This window comes from Salvelinus sp. IW2-2015, linkage group LG7 (genome assembly GCF_002910315.2).
Source record: "Salvelinus sp. IW2-2015 linkage group LG7, ASM291031v2, whole genome shotgun sequence".
Taxonomy (NCBI): Eukaryota; Metazoa; Chordata; class Actinopteri; order Salmoniformes; family Salmonidae; genus Salvelinus; species Salvelinus sp. IW2-2015.
This window is the reverse complement of record NC_036847.1, coordinates 30,592,632-30,620,396: the sequence shown is the minus strand read 5'-3', so window position 1 is coordinate 30,620,396 and position 27,765 is coordinate 30,592,632. Positions and strand designations below refer to the sequence as shown.

Below are 27,765 nucleotides of genomic sequence, written 5' to 3'. Positions count from 1 at the left end.
TTTTTCTGCCGTCTACTGTACATAATTAGCTGAATTGGCAGTTGAAGTCGAATCAGCGATCTCTTGGTAAATTCTGATAACATAAGTTCACTATTGTACGTTCTCTTGGCCTGGGTTTGGTTGATGTTTGATGCGCAGAAAATAGGAGGAATTTGATCAAAGCGAAGACAAGAAGAACTCTGGAAGACAAGAGCAGGACAAAAGGTGAAAGAGGCTAAATGAAATGAACTATGTCAACTACAACATAGAGTTGTCTGAACACTGACTGCAGGTTTTAAACTACAACATAGAGTTGTCTGAACACTGACTCCAGGTTTTAAACTACAACATAGAGTTGTCTGAACACTGACTCCAGGTTTTAAACTACAACATAGAGGTCTGAACACTGACTGCCGGTTTCAAACTACAACAAAGTGTTGTCTGAACACTGACTGCAGGTTTTAAACTACAACATAGAGTTGGCTGAACACTGACTGCAGGTTTAAAACTACAACATAGTGTTGTCTGAACACTGACTGCAGGTTTTAAAGAGTGAAATCCTGCTCCATCCCTTTCCCTTCATCATCCCCCTCTCTCCTGTTGTTCCTCTCTTCCCTTCTCTCCGTCTGCCATCTTCCTTTTCTCTCCCACATTCTACTCATGTTGTCTCAACGGACCTGTCTCTCTTGGCTGCTGACACCTGTTGGCCTAGTCTGAGAGCACCACAAACATACAGCAACCAGACCTCTCCATACCTTCCTTCCAGTCTTTCATATTCGGTCTATCTATAGTGCACCCTGGCACCCGGCACTATTCCGTCTAAGGGGGAGGAGGACTTTCTGACCCTGTCCGCTTCTCGGTTCAGCCGTCGGAAGCGTGCCATCGGAGCCGCCATGGGCGTGGCCATGGTTCTACTCCTCCTGATAGCCATCCCCCTATTGGTTCACACCATGAAAGGGGGAGGAGCTAGCCAAGGAAGTGGCGGCGGGGGGACCCATTATGAGATGCTGGGGAGCTGCAGAATGGTCTGTGACACTTATAGTACTGCCCAACCAGGCCAGGAGCTGACAGCCATGTCCCCTCAACCGGAATACCCCGGGMAGAAGAAGACGGGGTACCGCGGTGTCCCTGGGATCCCTGGTCCTCCAGGCGCCCGAGGACCCCCTGGGGAATCAGGCAAGCCAGGGCCACAGGGGCCTCCCGGCCCTGGACCTAATGGTTACCTCCCCTCCTACAGCCCCAAGATCGCCTTTTATGCAGGGCTAAGGAAACAGCACGAGGGCAGCGAGGTGTTGAAGTTTGATGATGTGGTAACCAATGTAGGGAACTACTATGAGCCTAGTACTGGGAAGTTCACCTGTCCTCTACCTGGTATCTACTTCTTCACCTACCATGTTCTGATGAGGGGCGGAGATGGGACCAGCATGTGGGCTGACTTGAAGAAGAACGGACAGGTAGGAGAGAGAGTGTGTGTGTGTGTGTGTGTGTGTGTATGTATATGTGTGTGCGTTTGTTCTTCATTGACCATCACCTCTGAGCAGTGGTGTAGTGGAGGGTACACACAGCCAGAGTTGGGTAAGTTACTTTCTAAATGCAATCCGTTACAGTTACTAGTTACCTGTCCAAAATTGYAATCAGTAATGTAATGTTTGGATTACCCAAACTCAGTAATGTAATCTGATTACTTTCCCCCTTAAGAGGCATTAGAAGAAGACAAAAAGGATCCATMAAATGCATTTGSTGTGTTATCCTAGTTGTCTCTGTCTTGTGACTCGCTCAGGTGGAACAAACTTGAACTTTATTCATTTAGAAAGCAGAAAGGTGTCATAATATATATTTTTTCTAAATTTCTGATTTTCTGATTACAAGATTTTGCTGGTAACGTAACTGATTACAGTTAACATTAAAAAAAAAATCTGATTACATTTAACTGATTACATGTAATCAATTACTCCCCAACCCTGTACGCAGGTATACACCATGTACCCGCTTATTTTTCAGTGGGCATTGCATATACTCCCCACAATGCATATCAAAGTTATGTAGTGGAGGTATACGCCGTATTAACTAATGAGGCTAATCAACTATTATTTCTTCACATTTTCTGTGCAGCAATGTGCACACAAATGTTCCAAAATACAATTTGCGGGAAAACACTGTTCTACTGCACATGCAAGCGGTTTCATGGACAGAGATGGAAATATCCATTAGAAATGTTGGTGATTCTGCTGGTGAGTCTCTGATCCACCTCTACGCAGACGACACCATTCTGTATACTTCTGGCCCTTCTTTGGACACTGTATTAACAAACCTCCAGACGAGCTTCAATGCCATACAACTCTCCTTCCGTGGCCTCCAACTGCTCTTAAATGCAAGTAAAACTAAATGCATGCTCTTCAACTGATCGCTGCCCGCCCGTCCAGCATCACTACTCTGGACGGTTCTGACTTAGAATATGTGGACAACTACAAATACCTAGGTGTATGGTTAGACTGTAAACTCTCCTTCCAGACTCACATTAAGCATCTCCAATCCAAAATTAAATCTAGAATCACTTCCTATTTCGCAACAAAGCATCCTTCACTCATGCTGCTAAACATACCCTCGTAAAACTGACTATTCTACCGATCCTTGACTTCGGCGATGTCATTTACAAAATAGCCTCCAACACTCTACTCAACAGATTGGATGCAGTCTATCACAGTGCCATCTGTTTTGTCACCAAAGCCCCATATACTACCCACCACTGCGACCTGTATGCTCTCGTTGGCTGGCCCTCGCTTCATATTCGTCGCCAAACCCACTGGCTCCAGGTATCTATACGTCTTTGCTATGTAAAGCCCCACCTTATCTCAGCTCACTAGTCACCATAGCAGCACCCACCCGTAGCACGCGCTCCAGCAGGTATATTTCACTGGTCACCCCCAAAGCCAATTCCTCCTTTGGCCGCCTTTCCTTCCAGTTTTCTGCTGCCAATGACTGGAACGAACTGCAAAAATCACTGAAGCTGGAGACTTATATCTCCCTCACTAACTTTAAGCACCAGCTGTCAGAGCAGCTCACAGATCACTGCACCTGTACATAGCCCTTCTGTAAATAGCCCATCCAACTACCTCATCCCCATACTGTTATTTATTTATTTATTGTTCCTTTGCACCCCAATATTTCTACTTGCACATTCATCTTCTGCACATCTATCACTCCAGTGTTTAATTGCTAAATTGTAATTATTTTGCCACTATGGCCTATTTATTGCCTTACCTCCCTTATCTTACCTCCTTTGCACACACTGTATATAGACTTTTTCTATTCTGTTATTGACTGTATGTTTGTTTATTCCATGTGTAACTCTGTGTTGTTGTTTGTGTCACACTGCTTTGCTTTATCTTGGCCAGGTTGCAGTTGTAAATGAGAACTTGTTCTCAACTAGCCTACCTGGTTAAATAAAGGTGAAATAAAATTTAAAAAAGAGGGGAGACCTAATGACTATCGTTGCTACAATAATACCTCTGGCTGCTCGACAGTGAAAGAAAAACAATAGAACAGGAGAACGCATGTAAGTCTTTAAAAAAKGATTGCCTTCACATTTCTATGGTGGGATTTTGGCTATAGGCTACTTTGAAGCAAGGTAAGACWTGCCTCGTAATATGAAGTAAAGCATCCAGGTTTCAAACAATTAAGGAACAGGAAAAATATAGCAATGCTAATGATAGACCTAACCATATTCTGGTAGATGGAAAGACCTTCCCCAAAACTTTAATTACATGTTAATTAGCTACAAAGTAGTCTATGCTTAACTGGCAGAATTATATAATGATTATTTGCATTAATCCATTAATCTCATGTGCTACAGAAACACTGCTAACCAAACAAGAGTGCTAGGTGCCTGCACAACATTTCTTAGATTTTCCCAGACCTCAAAAGCTATTGGTTAGGATACGGCGCGCTCAACGCCCCGGCCCGTGTTCGATTCCCGGTCATGAAACTACTCTTTGGGGTGGCAGGTAGCTTAGTGGTTAGAGCGTTGGGCCAGTAACCGAAAGGTTGCTGGATTGAATCCCCAAGCTGACAAGGTAAATATCTGCCGTTCTGCCCCTGAACAAGGCAGTTAACCCACTGTTCCCCGGTCGGCTGTCATTGTAAATAAAATGTTGTTCTTAACTGTCTTGCCTAGTTAAATAAAGGTTTAAACATATTGTTGTGGACTTCGAAAATTCAGTTTTGTTGTTTTTCTACAAAAAAAGTGTGACTAATTTATCTGTTTCAATAGTAGGCCTACTGTTAGCCCACTTGCACAGTAGAGCTTGGGTTGGCTTGACTGTGAAAGACCAATACAGGCTTTATCATTCTAGTTCAACAGTGTATATCACTGTTTCTCATAGAATGTTTCACACAGGGAGCCTTTCCTTCGGGCCATTTGGAAAAATTTAAAAACCATTTAGAGTATGCCCACTTCTCCAGGCACCACTACACCACTGCCTCTGACTCTCACTTTCACCTTCGCTATGCAACATTTGTCACTTTTAATTCACATCACATTCCTCTGCATCTGTGGGCAGTAGCAACACGGTAGCAAAATATAGATCTAAGAAAATATTATCCATCATTAAAGAGAAGTGATGCTTCACACTTTAAAATCACAGCTACTAATATTTGCATTTCCACCAGTCATAGCCAAATGACGAGTGGCAGTATGCTGCCGTCGGTTGTCGCCAAAGGAAAGTCTAATTAGTAGATATTATACACCAGGGTTGTATCCCAAATGGCACCTTATTCCCTACATAGTGCACTACTTTTGACCAGAGCTCTATGAGCCCTGAAGTAGTGCACTATAAAGGGAATAGGGTGCCATTTGGGACACAGCWTGTCACCTCAGATAGATACTGTAGATAAATAATGAAAGAGAAACTGACAGACCACTCATCCATCGGTCCCTCATTCTCTCTTTCCCCTGGTACTAATTAAAGRCAGAGGGGCTGATTGGGGGGGAGAGGAAAAGAAGAGGCTTAGGATAAATCACTTTAATTTGAGGACTCTAACACAACTATGTTTTCATCTGAATTCATCAGTCACCACACTGACACGTTACCATTCAGTCCTCTGTGTGTCTTTTTCAGGCGCTGGGATAAAGTGGATGTCAAACTTCAGTTGGACATTGTGTACAATTGATTAATAAGGTGATCTAAATCTTATTCATCTTTAAATGTGTCCAAAGCCTGTATTTGTGTTTAGCAAACTCAGAAAGAGCTAACACGATATTTAAGATACCTACCTGGCTTCTGCTTTGTGTCATCCTATATTGTCATTCCAGTCATCTCATCATTCCATTAAATCATTCATAACTCTTAGATTAGATCCCCTGAAATAACTCTCCCCCCATATCCCCACTTCCCCCTCTACCTCCCTCTCATTCCTCTACCACCCTCTACTCCCAAATGCCCCACATCCCTCTACCCCCCTTCTCCTCCACTCATACTCCCCTCTACCTCCTCTCCTTCTTGTCCATTGATTGTCCATTAATTAGAGTTTCACTCAATTAAATTATTTAACCTCACAGAGAGACCCAGGTCAATCTCACACACATCAGGTGGTCCCATTTAATTTAACAGTTTCTATAAAGACAGATCTTATATTCTGAAATTGGCTGAAAGGGACTCTTCACCACTTTTTGCCCTCRTATTCAAAATCTGTCTCCAGCACCATATCATTGTCTATGTTCCACTCAAAATACATTAAAAAGAAAAGGCAAAGCCACACACTCAAGTAGCTCCGATGCTATAATGTATTCACTAACGTTACGACAGCAAACGTTCCACTCAAAATACCACMTGAGATGATTTTTCCAGTTGACTGCAGCCTAGTTGATTCTCCAAGACAGTTGTTTTAGATTTATATTTCGCTTACTTAGGTATCAGAAACTAGTGGTGTCTGTATAGAAGTGTGGTGTCTGTTAATGTCAGATGCTCGATTAGATTCGAGCCGGACATTCGCGTATGCTTCTTTCCATCTCTTTTAAAATGTAGGTAAAAGATTAAAAGGAATGGGAGTCATATTCAGAACATTTAGTTATTGCTTGCTTTTCTAATGTCTACCGACTTTGTCAGCAGGCATGCCAGCTATATCATGACACAAGGCGAGACCCAGATGCAGATGGTTGGAGTCTTACAATGTTTATTATTAATCAAAAAGGAGTAGGCAAGAGAATGGTTGTGGACAGGCAAAAGGTCAAAACCAGATCAGAGTCCAGGAGGTACAGAGTGGCAGACAGGCTCGAGGTCAGGGCAGGCAGACTGGTCAGGCAGGCGGGTCCAGAGTCCAGAAACAGGCACGGGTCAAAACCGGGAGGACTAGAAAAAGGAGAATAGCAAAAAGCAGGAGAACGGGAAAAACGTTGGTTGACTTGGATAAACATACAAGATGAACTGGCACAGAGAGATAGGAAACACAAATATAAATCCACTGGGGAAAATCAGTGACACCTGGAAGGGGTGGAGACAATCACAAGGAAAGGTGAAACAGATCAGGGCGTGACAAGCTAAGATAGTTAGACAAGCTAGCTACTCTGACTAAATTGATAGCCTGAAATTGCTTCTTGGTACAGTGGCTAGTTATGAGGTAAATGAGATTCAGGTCACGGAGTCTACAGCCAGCCAGCCAGCCAGCTAGCCAGCCAGCCAGGGAGAGGTTCAGTTAATCCCTGTGTGGCTGTCCAGTGTCCACTCTAAGGTAGATTGATTAAGCGTGTGTGTGTGTGTGTGTGTGTGTGTGTGTGTGTGTGTGGAGGGGGGTTCTATGGAGCTATGGCTATGGTGCCCTTACAGTTTTTTGGTGCTATGGTGCCCTCAGAACAGCCTCAATTCATCAGGGCATGGACTCTACCATGTGCTGAAAGCGTTCCATGGGGATGCTGGTCCATGTTGACTTTAATGCTTCCCACAGTTGTGTCAAGTTGGCTGGATCTCCTTTGGGTGGTGGACCATTCTTAATACACAAAGGAAACTGCTGAGCGTGAAAAACCCAGCAGTGTTGCAGTTCTTGACACAAACGGATCTGCCCGGCATCTYCTACCAAACCCCGTTCAAAGGCTCTTCAATCTTCTGTCTTACCCATTCACCCTCTGAATGGCACACATTCACAATTCATGTCTCAATTGTCTCAAGGCTTAAAAATCCTTCTTTAAMCTGTCTCCTCCCCTTCATCTACACTGATTGAAGTGGATTTAACAAGTGACATCAATAAGGGATCATAGCTTTCACTTGGATTCACCTGGTCAGTCACAGAAAGAGCAGGTGTTCCTAATGTTTTGTACATTCAGTTTTATGTGGCTGTTATAGTAGTGTTGTATATACTGCATGCTCTATGTGGTGGTTAACAGTTTAAAACATGATCTGATTAACTGATTGAGTTCATCTACTCCCCTGCTCCTTATGTGGTATTGTGTTTGTGTTACTATAGCATATCAGGTTTGACCAAGGTAATAATATAGACAAAAGTAATAAAGGCAATATATATATATATATATATATATATACTCTTTAAAATGTGTTTTCTTATACAGTATATTTATATACTGTATAAGCAACAACAATAACAATAATTGATTGTCATCTCTAAAGGTTAGCTTGTCATTCTGCTAGACATCCTGTAGTGACGAGCCAATATCACATTAGCATCTCGTGTTGCTGTGACTTCCCATTGACAGACAGCATATGTCATCCACCTCATTATTTTGGTCAGGGTGCTTTTCCCCTCAGGCATAGTCGGAGGGAGGCTGCAGTTAGAAACGTTGGCACTTGGCCACTTTTGATTTCCCCTAAAACACAAAGGAGTATCCATCACTACTATATTATTTTATAAGGTATTTAACATGATGTATTATATAAAGTATGATTGTTGGGAGCAGGGGCTTTTATTGTAGCAATATCGCTCCAATATGTTGAAGGATTATTAATGTAAGTCTGCTATTTTTGCTCGTATTTGTCACGATCGTCTTTAGGTGAAAGAGAGGACCAAGGCGCAGCGTGATATAAATACATCTTCTATTTATTTGAAGATGAGACGAACACTAATACAAACTAGACAAAACAACAAACGACCGTGAAGCTAACAAACGAAAGTGCAGACACAAGCTACTAACGCCAAACATAGACAATTACCCACAACCTACCTAATGCCTATGGCTGCCTAAATATGGCTCTCAACCAGAGACAACTAATGACAGCTGTCTCTAATTGAGAACCAATCCAGGCAACCATAGACATACATAAACACCTACACTGAACACAACCCCATGAAATCTACAAAACCCCCCTATACAATACAAACACCCTATACGAGACAAAAACACACAAACATCCCCCATGTCACACCCTGACCTAAAATAATAAAGAAAACAAAGATAACTAAGACCAGGGCGTGACAGTATTGGTGAAACAGAGAGACAGAGATATGTGAGGGAGGCATGGTAGGATTATGAAGGAGATAAATGTGAAGGTGGGGACTGAGATGGAGCAATAGAAAGAGATTAGAACAACCCATGAAAGAGCTGGCCACTCCCCCAGAGAAGCCAGCAGAACAGCCCACACCAGATCCTGACCACAGCCTCAACACCACAGCAGAACAGCCCACACCAGATCCTGACCACAGCCTCAACACCACAGCAGAACAGCCCACACCAGACCCTGACCACAGCCTCAACACCACAGCAGAACAGACAAATGGCTCCCTCCTAGCAGCCCCCATGAAAACCCCTCGACACCCACTGAGGACACACAAAAGCCACAGATTGTACTCCTTATGGACTCGAATGGGAAATACATACAAGAAAATGAACTTTTCTACGAACACACAGCGGTGCCCAAATACTCAGCGTTCCCTCACCTGCTATCTGATGGTCAACTAGGGTCACCCAGCCACGTAATAGTTCACACAGGCACAAACGACCTGAGAGCACAGCAAGAAAGGGTGGCCACAGCACTCAAGGGAGTGATTGAAAAGCTTTTTCCACTTTCCCCAATGCAAATCAAATGTCTACTGTTTGGTGCTTCTGTCCCCAACCAAGGAGGGCCTACAGTCCTACTGTCAGACTTGGGCCCTGACGGTGAATCTCAGTAAGACAAAAATAATGGTGTTCCAAAAAAGTTCCAATATGCAGTACAACAAATACAAGTTCAATCTAGACACTGTTGCCCAAATAACTATACCTGCCTCGGCCTAAACATGAACACCACAGGTAACTTCCACAAGGCTGTGAACGATCTAAGAGACAAGACAAGTAGGGCCTTCTCAGACATCAAAAGGAACACAAAACTCACATCTCAAATAGGATCTGTGTAAAAATACTTCAATAAGTTATAGAACCCTTTGCCCTCTATTGTTATGAGGTCTGGAGTCCACTCACCAATCAAGAATTCACAAAATGGGACAAACACTCAATTGAAACTGCATGCAGAATTAAAAAATATATACTTAGTGTAAAATCCCAAACAATACATTCAGAGCAGAATTAGGACTATACCAGATAGTTATCAACATCCAGAAAAGAGCTGTTACATTCTACAACCACCTAAAAGGAAGTGATGCCCACACATTCCACCACAAAGTCCTCACCTACAGAGAGACAAACCTAGAGAAAAGTCCCCTCAGCTAGCTGGTTCTGGGGCTCTGTTCACAAAGACAAACACAAACACAAACAGACCCCACAGAGCCCCAGGACAGCAACACAATTAGACCCAACCAAATTATGAGAAAGCAAAAATATAATTATTTGACACAYTGGAAAGAATCAAACAAAAAACAGAGCAAACTAGAATGCTATTTGGCCCTAAACAGAGAGTACACAGTGGCAGAACACCTGACCACTGTGACTGACCCAAAACTAAGAAAATTCTTGACTATGTACAGACTCAGTAAGCATTGATTTGCCTTGCCGTAGGCAGACCTAGCTCTCAAGAGAAGACAGGCTATGTGCACACTGCCCACAAAATGAAGTGAAACTGAGCTGTACTTCCTAACCWTCTGCCAAATGTTTGACCACATTAGAGATACATATTTCCCCCAGATCACAGAGACCTTCAAAGAATTTGAAAACAAATCAAACATTGCTAAACTCCCATATCTGTTAGGTGAAATACCACAGTGTGCAAACACTGCAGCAAGATTTGTGGCCCGTTGCCATGAGAAAAGGACAACCAGTGGAGCATAAACAACATTTAAATACCACCAATATTTCTCTGTTTATTCGTACTACAACTATTTGCACATCACTAAAATACTGTACATAGCTCATAATATAACACTTGAAATGTCTTTATCTTTTTGAAAACGTTTTGAGTGCAATGTTTACTGTTAATTTTGACTAGTTTTCTGTTGATGTTGTTTTGTGTCTTCACTTTTGTTCTTTGTTTATTTCACTCTTTTGCAACAGTTCCAATGTCAATAAACCTCTGAATTGAGAGAGAGAGAGAGAGAGAGAGAGAGAGAGAGAGAGAGAGAGAGGAGAGAGGAGGAGAGAGAGAGAGAGAGAGAGAGAGGAGAGAGAGAGAGAGAGACGAGAGAGAGAGAGAGAGAGAGAGAAGAGAGAGAAGGAGAGAGAAGAGAATAGGAGAGATCAACAGGGAGATGGATGGAACCAGGGGAAGGGGGAATGAGCTCCTCCATGTGTGGCTGCACAAACTGAGCTGATCCTGGGGCTGTGAGGAGAAGGAGGCCCCTGGGGCGCCAGCATAAGAGCCTGGGGCTGTCTCTCTTGTTCTCTGGCTAGGCCTGCCCTTTCATTCAGGGCTTCTGGTAAACGGGCCTGGGAGGGAGGGAGGGGTAGCACGTGCCACTGTCATTTTATATACAACCCAAATGGTGAACAAATGTGTCAAAAGAGAGACAACAGGATAGTGAAAAGAATCTGAAAAAAAGACAGGGGAGAAAGAGGGAATTTTTTTTTAAATGTAACTTTTATTTAAATAGGCAAGTTCAGTTAAGAGCAAATTTTCTTTACAATGACAGCCTACCCTGGCGATGCTGGGCCAAGTACAACCGCCCTATGGGACTCCCGATCAGAAGGATGTGGTGCAAGCCTGGATTTGAACCAGGTGACTGCAGTGATGCCTCTTACTCTGAGATGCAGTCATTAGACCGCTGCGGCCACTCGGGAGCAACTCAGAGCCATTCGGCGAGGTGGGGATAGGGTAATAAACTGATCAAGCACGGTATTCTGTGAGACCGGCAGGGAGATGTGAGGTATACAAAGTTATCTTTTTATCTCTGTGGTGCCTTGGTTCACTGGTAATAAAACTGACAGGATTCATTGGCTGTGATATACTGACCTCTTAGAGGAAGACAATAGAAAAGTAGCTCTTAAACTCTCTCTCTTTGTGCCGACATGGCAAGACAAGACAGGTGGGAGTATGGGGGAGGGGGAGCGTGGGGGCGGCTGAGAGAGGAGGAAAGAGAGAGAGAGAGAGGAGGAAGGAGAGAGAGAGGAAGAGAGAGAGAGAAGAGAGAGAGAGAAGAGAGAGAGAGAGAGAGAGAGAGCGAGAGAGAGAGAGAGAGGAGAGAGAGAGAAGAAGAGAGAGAGAGAGGAAGAAGAGAGGAAGGAGAGAGAGGAGAGAGAGAGAGAGAGAGGGAGCGAGAGAGAGAGATGATAGCGGGGTGAACAGGCAGTGGCTCGGGTGGTTGTTGTCGTTGATGATTTTTTTGGCCTTCCTTTGACATCGGGTGCTGTAGGGCAGGTATTTTGCCCCCGCACTACCCTCTGGAGAGCCTTGTGGTTGAGGGCAGTGCAGTTGCCGTACCAGGCGGTGATACAGCCTGACAGGATGCTCTCGATTGTGCATCTGTAGAAGTTTGTGAGGGTTTTAGGTGACACGCAACATTTCTTCAGCCTCCTGAGGTTGAAGAGGCGCTCTTGCGCCTTCTTCACCACGCTGTCTGTGTGGGTGAACCATTTCAGTTTGTACGTGATGTGTACACAGAGGAACTTAAAACTTTCCACCTTCTCCACTATTGTCCTGGCGATGTGGATAGGATGGTGCTCCCTCTGCTGTTTCCTGAAGTCCACAATCATCTCCTTTGTTTTGTTGACGTTGAGTGAGAGGACACCAAATTCCAAGGGCCCACACCTTCTCCCTGTAAGCTGTCTCGTTGTTGTTGGTAATCAAGCCTTCTTGTCTGCAAACTTGAGGATTGAGTTGGAGGCGTACATGGCCACGCAGTCATGGGTGAACAGGGAGTACAGGAGAGGGCTGAGAACACACCCTTGTGGGGTCCCAGTGTTGAGGATCAGCGGGGTGGAGATGTTGTTTCCTACCTTCACCAGCTGGGGGCTGCCAGTCAGAAAGTCCAGGACCCAGTTGCACAGGGCGGGGTCGAGACCCAGGGTCACAAGCTTAATGATGTCACTTGTTAAATACACTGTTCCTAATGTTTGGTATGTATGTAATTACTATGGCAAGAAATATAAAAAGATGTCTATTTTGAGAGATTTATATTACATAATCATGAACTCTTTTGTTGGTTGTCTCGAAGTATGAAATACAGGTTATATCACAGGTTATATCAATTTCTACAGAAAACCCAGCGATTTGAGCTCACATATTGAAATCCATTATACAGAGAGAAGCACAGTGTACAGCCAGAGTCAGAGCTTCCTTAGCTACAATACCCTGAAGGCTAATTATAATGCATTTCAGCAGCTCTACCATGTCCATGTCTGGACCCCAAATAACACCCTATTCCCTTTATAGCGCATTACTTTAAGCCAGGGCCCATATGGCTGTGGTCAAAATTTGTGCACTATGTAGGGAATAGGGTGCTATTTGGGAAGCACACCATGTCACTTCTACCTGGAGTTAATACAGGTTCTGGTCATTACAGAGTGGCCGTGTGAAACCACTTTCATATGATCTATTAAAAGAGTATAAAATGACTGGTTAAAAAGACCCAGGGAAAGATTACATCTGAGGCAATGAATTTGTCCACTTTGAACATTTTATATAATATGCACATCGTCCATAGCACGTCGTCCATTACTTCCAGATAATGTACAGGGCGTCAGCGGGCTTCCCTTACATACCAGTTGTGTCACGACAGTGATATAACATAGATATCATTGGTATTCCTTGTTTATGACAATACTCAAGGAACCACCCAGCTGGCACATTTGGTTCCTTGGAAGTTGTCGGAGTGTACCTTTTTGGTTTCACATTGGGTCTGGGAACAAAGCCATACGTTTCTTGACCGGTAAAACTGAACGTTTTTTAAACGAAGTTAACATTTCGCCTGTTCTGGGAACGTTCATTTTTAGGTTGCAGGGAGGTTCTGGGAACGTTTTACTTTGGTTGTCTCAAAGTTTTTGCTGGGGGGTTTTATTAAGGTTTTGAGAACAGAAATTATAGGGTATTTGGAGGTAATTAAATAACATTCTGAGAACACGTTTCAATAAGACTTTTAATAACACTGCTAGCTTATTTTGGGTTAACCGTTTTGAACTACAAGCACAAATAGGACACTCATTTGCTTAGGCATTAATCATGTAAACACATTTATTTCAATTTTAATTTTGCACGGCATCAGTGAGATTTGAACATATGACCTTCTGTTCGCTATCCATGGAATTAGTCCACTGCACTACAAGAATGGAGTTAGCATGCTATGTTTGTTTTTTACTCGTACAAAGCTGTGTATTTTTGTCTATTTAAACACCCCATTTCAAAGAAACGAGCACTCATTATGATCAGGTGGGACCACACTTAACAAGATAGAGGATAGAGAGAGTTTTGTTGACACTGAGAACAGAATGTACAAAACATTAGGAACACCTTCCTAATATTGAGTTGCACCCACCTTTGCCTCAATTTGTCACGGCATGGACTTTATTTCCCTTTCTACAAGGTGTTGAAAGTGTTCCACAGGAATGCTGGTCCATGTTGAGTACAATGCTTCCCRCAGTYGTGTCAAGTTCGCTGGATCTCCTTTGGGTGGTGGACCATTCTTGATACAATGAGGAAACTGTTGAGCGTGAAAAATCCAGCAGYGTTGCAGTTCTTCACACAAACCAGTGTGCCTGGCACCTTCTATCATACCCCGTTCAAAGGCACTTAATTCACCCTATTCACCCTCTGAATGGCACACATACACAATCCATCTCTCAATTGTCTCAAGGCTTAAAAATCATTCTTTAACCTCTCCTCTCCTTCATCTACACTGATTGAAGTGGATTTAACAAGTGACATCAAAAAAGGGATCATAGCTTTCACCTRGATTCACCTGATCAGTCTATGCCATGGAAAGAGCAGGTGTTCCTAATGTTTTGTACAGTCAGTGTTTTGTACACTCATGTTTAAAAAAAAAATAACATTCTTAGAATGTTCTTTGAATGTTACTAAGGTTTTCTCATGTTTTTTTATGGAAAGTTTTCTTAATGTTCCAAGAACATGACTTTAAATAGAAGCATGAGGAAACCTGCAGAAAACGTTATGCTGAAGTACTGAAATGTCCACAGATGTTTCTTAAGCGCTAGCTGGATATCCTGCACCATTCCCAGAAAGTTGTGGGACGGTTGTATGCAAAATAATCATAGGACAACCACGCTCTCACCAAGATCTAAGATACATGGTTCTCAGATCGTTATGTGCTAGCTGAGCAGGGATGGACTCGGACCAGAAAACAGCCCGGCCATTTGTAACCAACCGGACCATTTTCCCCCCCTTCAAGGCCCCCATACTGGCCCATTCTATTGCCTTAGACAAATAATGACATTTCTGCACTTAAACCACAATTTAGACAAGCCCACTGGGCTTAAGATGGACCAGCCCATCTGGCATTTGCTAGAATTGCCCTATGTCCATTCAGTCTCTGTGAGGGACTGTACATTCATAGATTAATGATAGCACCATCACAAAGTTAATGAGGGGTTAGGGGAGATGTTGCCTTTAAGAAGTATAGCATGACATATTACCGCTCCATGATATATTATAAAACATAGCTGCATTAGCATAGATAAGGCAATTGCAAATGTGGTAGAATGTTAAATACCAAATCTTTATTTCTTTAAATGGCAATAGGAGAGAAAACACTGCTGTCACCATCATAACCATATCATAACCTGTCAGCACCATGTCACCACCATAACCTCTAACTTCAACCACACGTCATGTCCCCTAACAGCAAGAAGGAAACCTACCACTAAAACAGACACAAATATCCCCTGGAGGAATCACATCCCAGTCTTTGGATTCATTAATTACTATACCGATTTCACCTAATTCAAACAGACATCGATAATTAGTACACAAATGCAACGTCTAGGCAATGTTTAGAGCCATTCTCTTGTTCTCTCTCTAATGCCTTATGCACTTGTCTGGACATCGTGACATGTTCAGTGTGTGGGTGTCTATATATCTGTCTTGTGGTGTTATCTCAGTCTGGCCCTCACAACACTCACCTCCCTATTGCCTCGTCCCTCAGCCCATTGTCTACCAACCTCCATTAACACATCTATCTTCCTCTCCTCTCGTCCCCTGATCTCTCTCTCTCTTTCTCTGTTCCTCTTCCTTCCTGTCTCTCTGTTGACCAACTTATCTTGTTTTGTCATCCTTTTACCGTCATGCTTTTTTCAGGTTTTGCATCTCGGTCATGTTTCTTTTTCTCTGGTCCTCCATTCCCCTGCCTCACTGTATGACTGACTATCTTTCCTTTATTATATCCCTCTATCTATCCCTCTGACTGCCCACAGAGCAACACAGTGTTAGAAAGGGTGGACAAAAACCCTTTCAAACTTACACAACAGCCTCTCTCAACAAGCCTGTTAATACGATGACATGGTCTGTTGAGTGTGACTTACACAGAATGTGGGACCAGTGTTCAGGAATCAGTGTTCTTTTGTTAGAGTGCCCACCTTGAGATTGGAAGGTTGGGGGTTCAATCCCGTGTTGAGTCATACCAAAGTGGGACCCGATGCCTCTCTGCTTGGCACTCAGCATTAACGAGATGGATTGTGGGTAAGGCTCAATGGGCCATTCTGGCTTAGACAAGGCTTACTTTCTAATGATTAGTCAGCAATGTACTTAGCATATATACAGTGGGGAGAACAAGTATTTGATACACTGCCGATTTTGCAGGTTTTCCTACTTACAAAGCATGTAGAGGTCTGTCATTTTTATCATAGGTACACTTCAACTGTGAGAGACGGAATCTAAAACAAAAATCCAGAAAATCACATTGTATGATTTTTAAGTAATTAATTTGCATTTTATTGCATGACATAAGTATTTGATCACCTACCAACCAGTAAGAATTCCGGCTCTCACAGACCTGTTAGTTTTTCTTTAAGAAGCCCTCCTGTTCTCCACTCATTACCTGTATTAACTGCACCTGTTTGAACTCGTTACCTGTATAAAAGACACCTGTCCACACACTCAATCAAACAGACTCCAACCTCTCCACAATGGCCAAGACCAGAGAGCTGTGTAAGGACATCAGGGATAAATTGTAGACCTGTACAAGGCTGGGATGGGCTACAGGACAATAGCCAAGCAGCTTGGTGAGAAGGCAACAACTGTTGGCACAATTATTAGAAAATGGAAGAAGTTCAAGATGACGGTCAATCACCCTCGGTCTGGGGCTCCATGCAAGATCTCACCTCGTGGGGCATCAATGATCATGAGGAATGTGAGGGATAAGCCCAGAACTACACGGCAGGACCTGGTCAATGACCTGAAGAGAGCTGGGACCACAGTCTCAAAGAAAACCATTAGTAACACACTACGCCGTCATGGATTAAAATCCTGCAGCGCACGCAAGGTCCCCCTGCTCAAGCCAGCGCATGTCCAGGCCCGTCTGAAGTTTGCCAATGACCATCTGGATGATCCAGAGGAGGAATGGGAGAAGGTCATGTGGTCTGATGAGACAAAAATAGAGCTTTTTGCTCTAAACTCCACTCGCCGTGTTTGGAGGAATAGAAGGATGAGTACAACCCCAAGAACACCATCCCAACCGTGAAGCATGGAGGTGGAAACATCATTCTTTGGGGATGCTTTTCTGCAAAGGGGACAGGACGACTGCACCGTATTGAGGGGAGGATGGATGGGGCCATGTATCGCGAGATCTTGACCAACAACCTCCTTCCCTCAGTAAGAGCATTGAAGATGGGTCGTGGCTGGCTCTTCCAGCATGACAACGACACGAAACACACAACCAGGACAACAAAAAAATAGCGTAAAAAGAAAGAAGCATCTAAAAGAACAGAAAAGGCCTAGCCAGTCTCCAGACCTGAACCCAATAGAAAATCTTTGGAGGGAGCCGAAAGTCCGTATTGCCCAGCGACAGCCCCGAAACCTGAAGGATCTGGAGAAGGTCTGTATGGAGGAGTGGGCCAAAATCCCTGCTGCAGTGTGTGCAAACCTGGTCAAGAACTACAGGAAACGTATGATCTCTGTAATTGCAAACTAAGGTTTCTGTACCAAATATTAAGTTCTGCTTTTCTGATGTATCAAATACTTATGTCATGCAATAAAATGCAAATTAATTACTTAAAAATCATACAATGTGATTTTCTGGATTCACAGTTGAAGTGTACCTATGATAAAAATTACAGACCTCTACATGCTTTGTAAGTAGGAAAACCTGCAAAATCGTCAGTGTATCAAATACTTGTTCTCCCCACTGTATATATATCAGAATGCACCTTGTTGGGGAGAAGGACATAAGGGCTCATACATGCTTATAAAGCATTATTATATTTGTTAGATTTATGTAAAGTGTTACCAATGGCACAGTAAAGTAGCGTGATTGAGTGACATGACGTTAGTTGAGCTGCAGATCATACCGGCCTGTCGTGCCGTGTCTTGGAGATATGCGTCGGTCGTCTGGGGTGCTGACAGAGATCGAGTGGTCTATGCTCAGCACTCACACCGTGGCTGCCTAGACATGAAGCCTGACAGATAGATACAAGGTCAGTTAGGCCACTGATGCCAGACAGACAGTATGTCTATGGAGTTGAGATATAAATCTTACATACTCACTCCTCTTTTTTAAGACTGTAATTGTGTAGCTTTCCGTCAGAGGATGACATCACCTGGTTGGTTAGTGCTGCCCGACTATCTGACAGGTCCTTGTACAGACTGCACTGGATAAACAGACGGATTGGGATCTAGCTACTGACCTCTTCCTCGATCACAACCATATTGTCTGTTATTGGTCCTCAGAGAACGCAGAGCTGATCACACACCCTGTTATTGGTCCTCAGAGGATGCAGAGCTGATCACACACCCTGTTATTGGTCATCAGAGGATGCAGAGCTGATCACACACCCTGTTATTGGTCATCAGAGAGCTGCTGTAGCTGTGGATGGGGCTCTCGGACCTGTGTAATGAAGCAGAAGGCTGATTGGCTAGTGTAGAATAGATGAGGATGAGGTGTTCACATGGGACAATGGGTAGTCTACAGCAGTGGTCACCATCCTTTTCTGAGTGAAGATCACTTTCGCAGTCAAAAAGCAAGCTGAGATCTACCGCTCAGAATTTAAACATGACTTAAAATGTATCATTAACCTAATAAAAACGGTTCTGTAGGAAGTTTGTTCGGTAGGCCTAATACATTATCACAGCATATTGGCTATATGCATGGCCTGYCAATATTGTTCTTCTCAGACCATATTAGATTTAAAAACTCGAGCTTTGATAACAAAATAGATCAATTGGTGTAGCACTTGTGAGGCACAGCTGAGCATTAATTGAAATAATTTGCATTCTTATTTTACTGGACTGATGCTACCTGCATCGGATGGTCATGGTGCTTTCAAGACAACTGGGAACTTGAAGAAAAGAAACGAGGTCAAATCGTGATGTCAGTGATCTTCAGGTCAGAAAGTCGGAGCTCTAGAAAGATGCCAGACTTTCCAACTTGGTATTCCAAGTTGGAAGACCTTTAAAAAGATTTTAACCAGTCGGATCTTGTTTTTTTCAGAGTTCCCAGTTGTCTTGAAACGCACTGAAGTCGGAAGTCGGAGATTCTTGAGTTCAAAGTTGTTTTGAACTGGTCATTAGTCTCAGCAGAGGTAGAGAGAGAGCAGCAGAGGGTTCGCCTCTCACGGTCCCTGCTATCTCCTTCCTTTCCTCCGGTGAGAGTGACCAGAGAGAGGGGACACCCTTCCACCTGATGGTGACACTCGAGTCGCATGGCATCATCCTCATACACAAATTCATGTTGTTCCTATGACCAGAGAAAGTGAAATAATCCTCAATATTAAAATATACAGTTGAAGTCGGAAGTTTACATACACTTAGGTTGGAGTCATTAAAAATCGTTTTTCAACCACTCCACAAATTTCTTGTTAACAAACTATAGTTTTGGCAAGTCGGTTAGGACATCTACTTTGTGCATGACACAAGTAATTTTTCCAACACTTTTTTACAGACAGATTATTTCACTTATATCTGACCCACTGTATCACAATTCCAGTGGGTCAGAAGTTTACATACAGTTGACTGTGCCTTTAAACAGCTTGGAAAATGACAGAAAATGATGTCATGGCTTTAGAAGCTTTTGGAATAGACTAATTGACATCATTTGAGTCAATTGGAGTGTACCTGTGGATGTATTTCAAGGCCTACCTTCAACTCAGTGCCTCTTTGCTTGACATGATGGAAATCAAAAGAAATCAGCCTGACCTCAGAAAAAATATTGTAGACCTCCACAAGTCTGGTTCATCCTTGGGAGCAATTTCCAAACACCTGAAGGTACCATGTTCATCTGTACAAACAATAGTACGCCAAGTATAAACACCATGGGACCACTCAGCCGTCATACCTCTGAGGAAGGAGACGCGTTCTGTCTCCTAGAGTGAACCTACTTTGGTGCGAAAAGTGCAAATCAATCCCAGAACAACAGCAAAGGACCTCATGAAGATGCTGGAGGAAACAGATAACAAAGTATCTATATCCACAGTAAAACGAGTCCTATATCGAAATAACCTGAAATAAAAACTAAAAACTTAGACATGAACTCAATCAAAACGTCCTCTCTCAAGGTCATGATTTTAAAAGTTATTACAATCTCACGTAGGCTAGTATCAAACTAATTAATGTTTGGCGATCGATCTGGAATGCCTTGAAGATCAACCAGTCGATCGCGACTCGACGGTTAGCGACCACTGGTCACAGGGATGGAAGTCAAGAAGTCAGCAGTCAGGTCTAGAACAGCAACAGTATCTTCCCCCAGCAGCTGTTGACCTTGCTGCTTATGATGTAAACGCCCCTGCGCTAATAGCAGAGCTCAATATGCATGGTATTGAGTGTCTATCTGCGTCCCAAATGGCACCCTATTTCCTTTATAGTGCACCACTTTGACCAGGGCCTATAGTGCACTACATAGGGGAATATTTGGGATACATCCCACTGTGTCCGCCCAGTCTAAGCCTCCTTCCATTTGCATGCTGGTGGGGAGCTCAGTCTGTTATTGACCCGCAGGCAGTGGAATCTTTACTTGTTTCTTAACACATTTAATTGGGTTTTACTCGTGTGGACACGGAGACACACAATGCATTGACAAAGCAGGAGGGGGGGGGGGGCGCTCTATTGTAAAGCTATAACCTTGATGGTTTCAACACATGACACATGACATTCGCTCTGTCTGTCTGTCTGTCTGTCTGTCTGTCTGTCTGTCTGTCTGTCTGTCTTCTGCTGTCTTGCCTGTCTGTCTGTCTGTCTGTTGTGTGTGACAGGTGAGGGCCAGTGCCATCGCCCAGGATGCTGACCAGAACTCATGAACTATGCGTCTAACAGTGTGATCCTGCATCTAGACGTGGGGACGAGGTGTGTGTACAGCTGGACGGGGGGAAGGTCCATGGAGGAAACACCAACAAATACAGCACATTCTCTGGGTTCCTCATCTACCTGACTGACTGACTGACCTGACTGAGTGACTGATTGACCAACCTGACTGACCTTCACAACTTTAAAAAAGACAAGAGAGGCTGTGGGCGGACTGGAGGAGCTTGAAGGCAACACAGACAGATGCAGACAAACACACAACACACACACACACACACACACACACACACACACACACACACACACACACACCACACACACACACACACACACACACACACACACAAACACACCATACACACACAAACAGTAACACACAAACATACATAAAAAAGCGTGCATACATACAGTACCAGTCAAAAGTTTGGACACACCTACTCATTCAAGGGTTTTTCTTTATTTTTACTATTTTCTACATTGTAGAATAATAGTGAGACATCAAAACTATGACATAACACATATGGAATCATGTAGTAACCGAAAAGGTGTTAAACAAATGATAATATATTTATATTTGAAATTCTTCAAAGTAGCCACCCTTTGCCTTGATGACAGCTTTGCACACTCTTGGAATTCTCTCAACCAGCTTCACCTGGAATGCTTTTCTAACAGTCTTGAAGGAGCTCCCACATATGCTGAGCACTTGTTGGCTGCTTTTCCTTCACTCTGCGGTCCAATTCATCCCAAACCATCTCAATTCGGTTGAGGTCGGGTGATTGTGGAGGCCAGGTCATCTGATGCAGCACTCTATCACTCTCCTTCTTGGTCAAATAGCCTTTACACAGCCTAGAGGTGTGTTGGGTCATTGTCCCGTTGAAAAACAAATGATAGTCCCACTAAATGCAAACCAGATGGGATGGCGTATCGCTGTAGAATGCTGTGGTAGCCATGCTGGTTAAGTGTGCCTTGAATACTAAATAAATCACTGACAGTGTCACCAGCAAAGCACCCCCACACCATCACACCTCCTCCTCCATGCTTCATGGTGGGAACCACACTTGCAGAGATCATCCGTTCACCTACTCTGCGTCTCACAAAGACACGGCGGTTGGAACCAAAAATCTCAAATTTGGACTCATTAGACCAAAGGACAGATTTCCACTGGTCTAATGTCCATTGCTCGTGTTTCTTGGCCCAAGCAAGTCTCTTCTTCTTATTGGCGTCCTTTAGTAGTGGTTTCTTTGCAGTAATTTGACCATGAAGGCCTGATTCCCTGAGTCTCCTCTGAACAGTTGATGTTGAGATGTGTCTGTTACTTGAACTCTGTGAAGCATTTATTTGGACTGCAATTTCTGAGGCTGGTAACTCTAATGAACTTATCCTCTGCAGCAGAGGTAACTCTGGGTCTTCCTTTCCTATGGCGGTCCTCATGAGAGACAGTTTCATCATAGTGCTTGATGGTTTTTGTGACTGCAATTGAAGAAACTTTCAAAGTTTTGGAAATGTTCCGGATTTACTGACCTGCATGTCTTAAAGTAATGATGGACTGTTGTAATGATGGACACCTGTTAATTGAAATGCATTCCAGGTGACTACCTAATGAAGCTGGTTGAGAGAATGCCAAGAGTGTGCAAAGCTGTCATCAAGGCAAAGGGTGGCTACTTTGAAGAATCTCAAATATAAAATAGTCTAATTTGAGTTTTACACTTTTTTGGTTACTACATTATTCCATATGTGTTATTTCATAGTTATGATGTCTTCACTATTATTCTACAATGTAGAAAATAGTAAAAATAAAGAAAAATTGAATGTGTAGGTGTGTCCAAACTTTTGATTGGTACTGTATGTACATACATTCATGCAGTACATGCATACGCATACTTAACACACTCTCCCGTACAACTGCTCTCTCTTTCACACCCGCCCCCCTCCACACACACCACACACACAACACACACACACACACACACCACACACACACACACAACACACACACACACACACACACACACACACACACACACACAACAAGAAAGGACATGGACTGACTGTGGATTTTCAAATTAAGAAGTGTTTATTTGTTGTGTTGTGTTATTGAGCCAATCATGACCACAGTGCATTTACTGACTCCTCATGTGTGTGGAAATATGGCAATCAGAACATGTACAGAATAGTCGTGCAAAAGTTGCATTAAAATATACAGCATATTCAATGTCACGTCTACTTACTTTGTTGTACATAGAGTTTAACTAAGCGAGAATCAGTCCTACCCTTTGAGCATTCTGAGTGTGACCAAAGGTTGTGAATGTGTGAATCAAGCTGGGTTAGCCTACTGAGATAAAGCCAAGGCATTAGCTCTGGGAGCCAACACAAATTTCCGAGTTCGATTTCCGCTACACTTCGCCCTCCCTGACCCAGTCAACAGTTCAGTAGTTCACACTGTTAAGTCACTGTGATATGTCCCAATAACATCATCCAACTGTTATAAAAAAAAGCCCCCTGCTGTTTCAAAATAAAAGTCCCCTGCTTTTTCAAATAAAATACCCTTTATAATCCCTGTTGTTCATAATCTAGGCCAGAACAGTCTTACTTCTACTACATGGAGACAGTTTTGTTTTTTATGATCAATTGTTGCTTGATTTTCAGCCATTAAAAAAAAACAAGGAAGGACATAAATAAAACTGAAAACACAGTAACAAAAATAAAATGAAGACAGTATTCAAAGTAAATCACATCTGGTCACAGATGGTTGACCTTCTTTAACCAATCACACCATGAGGCTGAGGAAGGAACTATCACACCATGAGCGCTGAGGGAGGATACATCACACCATGAGGCTGAGGAAGGACACCATCACACCATGAGGCTGAGGAGGACACTATCACACCATGAGGCTGAGGGAGGATACCATCACAATGAAGGCTGAGGGAGGACACCATCACACCATGAGGCTGAGGGAGGACACCAGCACACCATGAGGCTGAGGAGGACACCATCACACCATGAGGCTGAGGGAGACACCAGCACACCATGAGGCTGAGGGAGGACACCATCACACCATGAGCTGAGGAGGACACCATCACACCATGAGGCTGAGGAAGGACACATCACACCATGAGGCTGAGGGAGGACACCATCAACATGAGGCTGAGGGAGGACACCATCACCATGAGGCTGAGGAAGGACACCATCACACATGAGGCTGAGGGAGGACACGCAAGTCCACCATGAGGCTGAGGGAGACACCAGCACACCATGAGGCTGGGAGGACACATCACACTATGAGGCTGAGAGAGAGACAACCATCACACGAGGCTGAGGAAGGACACCTATCACACCATGAGGCTGAGGGAGGACACCAATCACACCATGAGGCTGAGGGAGGACACCATCACAGCCAATGAGGGCATGAGGGAGACACCAATCCACATGAGGCTGAGGGAGGACACCAATCACACAATGAGCCTGAGGAAGGAACCATCATACCATGAGGCTGAGGGAGGATACCATCACACCATGAGGCTGAGGGAGCGACATCGGCAATCCATGAGGCTGAGGGAGGAACACATCACACCAAAGCTGAGGAGGACTCCAGAGGCGGGACACTATCAAGCCATGAGGTGAGGGAGGACACCACACACATGAGGCTGAGGGTGACCGGAAGGGCAGAAGGGGAAGTACAACACACACCAGACACAAGACATACAGTAAACATCACGCTGAAAGGGCAACAAAGTGAAAGGACGTGAACTGAGTGTGTGTGTTTCCTATAGATGTGTTGTGTGGGAGAGTTGAGTGTTATTGTGCAATCATACGACAAGTGTATTCTTAACCCCTCGTGTGTTGTTGACATATCAGATGTGTGTGTTGACATATCTAGAGTGTGTGTTTGACATATCAGAGTGTGTGTTGACATGTCAGAGTGTGTGTTTGACATATCAGAGTGTGTGTTGACATATCAGAGTGTGTGTTGAATATCAGAGTGGTGTGTGACTTCAGAGTGTGTTGACATATCAGAGTGGTGTTGACAGTATCAGAGTGTGTGTTGACATATCAGAGTGTGTGTTGGACATATCAGAGTGTGTGTTGACATGTCAGAGTGTGTGTTGACGATGTCAGAGTGTGTGTTGACAGTATCAGAGTGTGTGTTGACATATCAGAGTGTGTGTGACATATAGAGTGTGTGTTGACATTGGAGAATGTGTGTTTGACATGTCAGAGTGTGTGTTGACATAATCAGAGTGTGGTGTTGAATATCAGAGTGTGTGTTGACATATCAGAGTGTGTGTTGACATATCAGAGTGTGTGTTGACATATCAGAGTGTGTGTTGACATATCAGAGTGTGCTGTTGACATATAGAGTGTGTGTTGACCTATCGAGAGGTGTGTGTTGACGATCAGTGCAGAGTGTGTGTTGACATTATCAGAGTGTGTGTTGACATATCAGAGTGTGTGTTGACATTCCAGAGTGTGTGTTGACATATGAGTGTGTGTTGACATATCAGAGTGTGTGTTGACATATCAGAGTGTGTGTTGACATGAGAGTGTGTGTTCAATATCAGATGTGTGTGTTGACATATCAGAGTGTGTGTTGACATTCAGAGTGTGTTGTGTTGACAATTATCAGAGTGGTGTTTGACATTAAGAAGGATGGTTGACATGTCAGAGTGTGTGTTGACATATCAGAGGTGTGTTGACATATCAGAAGTGTGTGTTGACATGTCATGAGGTGTGTTGTCGGTGATGACATGTCAGAGTGTGTGTTGACCATATCAGAGGTGTGTTGACATATCAGAGTGTGTGTTCGACATGTCAGAGTGTGTGTTGACATGTCAGAGTGGTGTTGACATATAGAGGTGTTGTTGAATACAAGTGGTGTTGAACATATCAGAGTGTGTGTTGACATATCAGAGTGTGTGTTGTTGACATATCAGAGTGTTGTTTGACATATCAGAGTGTGTGTTGACATTTCAGAGTGTGTGTTGAATATCAGAGTGTGTGTTGACATATCAGATGTGGTGTTGACATATCAGAGTGTGTGTTGACATATCAGTGTGTGTTGACATATCAGAGTGTGTGTTGACATATCAGAGTGTGTGTTGACATATCAGAGTGTGTGTTTGACATATCAGAGTGTGTGTGTTGACATATCAGAGTGTGTGTTGACATATCAGAGTGGTGTGACATATCAGTGGTGTGTTGACATATCAGAGTGTGTGTTGACATATCAGAGTGTGTGTTGACATATCAGAGTGTGTGTTACATATAGAGTTGTGTTGACATATCAGAGTGTGTGTTGACATATCAGAGTGTGTGTTGACATATCAGAGTGTGTGTTGACATCAGAGTGTGTGTTGATGTCAGAGTGTTGTTACATGTCAGAGTGTGTGTTGACATTCAGAGTGTGTGTTTGACATATCAGAGTGTGTGTTGACATGTCAGAGTGTGTGTTGACATATCAGAGTGTGTGTGAAATATCAGAGTGTGTGTTGACATATCAGAGTGTGTGTTGACATATCAGAGTGTGTGTTGACATATCAGAGTGTGTGTTGACATATCAGATGTGTGTTGACACATGTCAAGAGTGTGTGTTGACATATCAGAATGTGTGTTGACATATCAGAGTGTGTGTTGACATATCAGAGTGTGGTTGACATATCAGAGTGTGTGTTGACATATCAGAGTGTGTGTTGACATATCAGAGTGTGTGTTGACATGTCAGAATGTGTGTTGACATATCAGAGTGTGTGTTGACATATTCAGAGTGTGTGGTTGAACATATCAGAGTGTGTGTTGACATATCAGAGTGTGTGTGTGACATATCAGAGTGTGTGTGACATATCAGAGTGTGTGTTGACATATCAGAAGTGTGTGTGACATACAGAGTGTGTGGCAAGAATTTGCAAGAGATACAGAACACTGCCTACATTATAGTGTGCAGTTACACTTAACTCTGCGTACACTGAACATATCACAGAGTCTCTTCTACTTACATGTGTTGAATGCCTACCTACAGTACAACCACAATCCTCATTCCTAACCCATGTCAACCTTCTGAGTGGGACAACGTGTTATTGTGTGTATTGCAATATCATGGGTTAGCCACTGTAAGCTATTAAGCCCTGCTGGAATTAGCTTTTGGAGCCCTAAGACAAGTTCTTTTCACCTTTACATTTTTTGTACCATCATTGGGGTGACGTTCTTCTAGCCTAAAGGATCGAATGCTCTGCCTTTCCTACTGTTTTAACAGGATAAATAACATATACATTGAGTGTACAAAACATTAGAAACACCTTCCTAATAAAAAAACTAAGAGAGCAGGTGTTCCTAATGTTTTGTAAACTCAGTGTATATACCGTATGTGTGCACACACACCACCGAGAGAACCCTCCTTGTTCAATTCATTTGACATTCATTTGGAGTGACTAGCCATTTGGCTCTTAGTCTTGGCTATTTGTGTCAAATTGAGAATATGATTTGTGCCCAAAATGGCCCTATATAGTGCACTAGTTTTGGCTCTGCTCAAAAGTAGTGCACTATATAGGGAATAGGGTGTCATTTGGGATTCAGACATGGCCTGTGAGTGTGGACCTAGAGGCTGAGGGTTCAAACCTAACCCATACCGGTTGGCCACTACTTCAGACCGACTGTTCCTCCATGGATTTCCAATATGTCTAGTTAAGACACTGCCTTACCAGGTAAGAATATATTGATCTGAGTCATAGATCATACACCTAGCTCAATAAAAAAAAAAGATATGTATATTTCAAAATGTGGCAATATCTTTCCTGACTGTACTAAATAGCCATAAAGTGTACCCTAATGGTGGTTACTAGTCACTTGTTGACATTGTTGGATCCTTTGGAAACATGGGTCATCAAAACATGCCAATACATTATCTCAGAAGTGATCAAGTGATCTTTATTTCGGTTTGAATAACAAGTGAATGTCAAAAACGTGATTAGTTAGAGTACACCATTATAAGCAGTTTATTGAACTGGAATTCTATCAATAGTCAGCC

The 27,765-nt window shown here is 43.2% G+C and overlaps 1 pseudogene; it reads left to right on the top strand.

Annotated features, from left to right (window-relative positions):
* The first annotated feature begins 513 nt into the window (after positions 1 to 513).
* On the top strand, positions 514 to 20,941 carry LOC111966104 (complement C1q-like protein 4; annotated as a pseudogene).
* Positions 20,942 to 27,765: the final 6,824 nt, after the last annotated feature.